The sequence below is a fragment of the Salvelinus fontinalis genome, chromosome 3 (assembly GCF_029448725.1).
Source record: "Salvelinus fontinalis isolate EN_2023a chromosome 3, ASM2944872v1, whole genome shotgun sequence".
Taxonomy (NCBI): domain Eukaryota; kingdom Metazoa; phylum Chordata; class Actinopteri; order Salmoniformes; family Salmonidae; genus Salvelinus; species Salvelinus fontinalis.
This window is the reverse complement of record NC_074667.1, coordinates 62859979-62863533: the sequence shown is the minus strand read 5'-3', so window position 1 is coordinate 62863533 and position 3555 is coordinate 62859979. Positions and strand designations below refer to the sequence as shown.

General features: G+C 42.1%; 1 pseudogene; it reads left to right on the top strand.

Moving 5' to 3' along the window:
* The first annotated feature begins 634 nt into the window (after positions 1-634).
* LOC129834861 (hatching enzyme 1.2-like) lies at positions 635-1615 on the top strand (annotated as a pseudogene).
* The last annotated feature ends 1940 nt before the right edge of the window (positions 1616-3555 follow it).

The window sequence follows — 3555 nt, the reverse complement described above, 5'->3', positions numbered from 1 at the left end:
AACAGCATTCCTGTCCCTCCACTCTTCCATAACTCTACAAACACCAGCCCCAGACACAGTCTATGTGTATCCAGTACAATGCCTTCAGCACAGCTAGGTTTGAAATGATTGGGTATAAGGCCTTTAAAAACACTGTATTAATTTAAACCGGATGATTGAATCAAATGAAGTGTTACCACTTGTTGACTATACAGTATTGTCTGTCCTTTACCATGTTTCTAGTCACTAAGACTTTAATGCCTCAACCAGGCTACAATGGCCTCAGAGTAGGGCAATTACAATCAGAGTTTCTGGTTTAGGAATGTGTGGGGAGAGTGTGTCTGGTCTGGTGGTGGTGCATCATAAAGACTGTATACGCATAGCTGGACAACTCCTACAGCTCTGGCATAGAAACATTACATTACTTGAACTGACCTGAACAACTTGAAAAAGACACGGCTAACTATTCTGTCTGAAGATTACATAGTCATTCTGAATTACACATACATGCATCAGTACAGACATTGGTTGATATGAAATTGATACAACTTTCAACTGAACAAATGGGAACAGTGAAACATTTGCTACTTTGGGTACAGAGAGTGATGACCAGCAGGTTTAGCCAGTTCAAGACTGGATTGGTCACGAGTTGAGGCCTCTGAGAATGTTGTGTCCTGTGTAATCTGGGTCGTCGTCAGGCATCTGGCTGGCTGGGCTGTCCCCCACAGCCACAGCGACAGAGGACACCCAAACAGTCTCTCCGACTGCTCAGAAAAATGGGCTACCTTCTTTCTCTCTCCTTCTTCCTCCTCTTCCTAGGACTCACACAGGCCCACCCTCTCCAGCTTGATGAGAAGGATGAGATGGTCTTCACAGAAGACCCAGATGATCTGGTGGACATCACCACCAGGATCCTGGAGACCAACAATGGCACCACAGAGACGCTGATGGAAGGAGACGTCATGGTCCCCAGGACCAGGACCGCCATCAGGTGCTTGTGGTCCAACGAATGCCTCTGGGAGAGGAACTAGAGGGACTACCTTAGCATCGAAAGCAGATCCGGCTGTTCTTCATGGGTTGGCAAAACCGGAGGGAAGCAGCTCGTATCCCTCGAAAAAAGAGGGTGTGTTTACCACGGTACCATCCAGCACGAGCTGCTCCACGCTCTGGGTTTCTACCACGAACAGAACAGGAGTGACCGCGACAAGTACATCAGGATCAACTGGGAGTATGTTGAACGCGGGGAGGAGCCCAACTTTGACAAAGAGGACACCGACAACCTGGACATTCCTTATGACTACTCCTCCGTCATGCATTATAACAGATGGTCCTTCAGCACTGTGTATAGAAAGGAGACGATCACTCCAATTCCTGATGCCACTGTGTCCATCGGACAGAGCTTGGAGATGTCTGCGATCGACATTCAGAGGGTTAACAAGCTCTACAGGTGTTAAAGGGAGGGAAAAGTTGGAGCTGAATCTGATGTCTGAATCTGAATTTGATGTCTGAATTTGATGTCGGACGGTCAATGTTAAAATGATCTGGCATTGTGTTGTTTGGAGGCCACGTGGGGTTAACTCATTTTGTCATGTTCGTTACTTGATAGTAATGGAAATAATAAATCTCATGAGGAAGCACATAAGTCCTCTCTTTCTTTTGTCAAGTCATTTCAGTCAATTGTCCACACTACATCATTTAAGGTTAGGGTTATGGTTATGGTTAGGGTTGAGCCAGGGGGTGAACATGAACCTAGAGTTAAGGTTAGGGTTGTGGTTAAGGTTAGGGTTATGGTTATGGTTAGGGTTGAGCCAGGGGATGAACATGAACCTAGAGTTAAGGTTAGTTGTTGATAGTTAGTTTGAACATCTATAAATCTGACGGGGACTATCCAGATAAAGTGGGATTCTACTGGTTCACTCCCACTGACCATGCACTTGCAGAGTCTCCCTCCATCCTTCTTGTTCTAGACACACTTATCTTCCAGCCCTGGTCCCACAGACAGACACACACATTCTCTCTCTGAATGCTGTATGAAACCATATATTTTGCCATAGTGGAAGCATGGCCTGCGTCTCAAATCGCTCCCTATTCACATACATAGTGCCCTACTTTTGACCAGGGTCCATGCCCTATGGTCCCTGGTCAAAAGTAGTACACTAAATAGGGAATAGGGTGCCATGCGGGACGCAAGCCATGGACAACATCCTATCTGTTCATTGTCATATGTTAATGCGGATGAGGATGAGCCACATGTTGAATTACATGTAGAAAGATCTAGCTATCTTTGGATCTCTGGTCCTAGGAGGAATGCATGTCCATGTGAAAGTGCTCTTAAAATGGAACTGGGCATCTTCTTGAGTCTAGTGGAATGAGTGCATTTGGCAAGAGTACAAAGGCAGAGGAATACAGTAGATGACATATTGTGGAAGATTTCTTAAAAAGCATATGGATTCTTTCCCTTTGCCATTAGGTCTATCTCTTCCATCTAATAGCACTGGTTCTGTTATGAAGACTCACCTCATGTGTTTTAAAGTATAGAAGTGACTCAAAGCCTAAAGAAAATGTTAAATGGAAGCAAGGAGGTTGATTTCGCTCTTATCTTCCTTTACATCTGCAGAGCTGTAATGGAGTTGTGGAACACTCCTAAATCAATATGACTATAATGGAACACTCCTAAATCAATATGACTATAATGGAACACTCCTAAATCAATATGACTATAATGGAACACTCCTAAATCAATATGACTGTAATGGAGCTATGGAACCCTCCTAAATCAATATGACTATAATGGAACCCTCCTAAATCAATATGACTGTAATGGAGCTATGGAACCCTCCTAAATCAATATAACTATAATTGAGCTATGGAACCCTCCTAAATCAATATGACTATAATGGAGCTATGGAACCCTCCTAAATCAATATGACTATAATGGAACACTCCTAAATCAATATGACTATAATGGAACACTCCTAAATCAATATGACTATAATGGAACACTCCTAAATCAATATGACTATAATGGAACACTCCTAAATCAATATGACTATAATGGAACACTCCTAAATCAATATGACTATAATGGAACACTCCTAAATCAATATGACTATAATGGAGCTATGGAACACTCCTAAATCAATATGACTATAATGGAGTTCTGGAACACTCCTAAATCAATATGACTATAATGGAGTTCTGGAACCCTCCTAAATCAATATGACTATAATGGAGCTATGGAACACTCCTAAATCAATATGACTATAATGGAGTTCTGGAACACTCCTAAATCAATATGACTATAATGGAGTTCTGGAACACTCCTAAATCAATATGACTATAATGGAGTTCTGGAACACTCCTAAATCAATATGACTATAATGGAGCTATGGAACCCTCCTAAATCAATATGACTATAATGGAGCTATGGAACCCTCCTAAATCAATATGACTATAATGGAGCTATGGAACCCTCCTAAATCAATATGACTATAATGGAGCTATGGAACACTCCTAAATCAATATGACTATAATGGAGCTATGGAACACTCCTAAATCAATATGACTATAATGGAA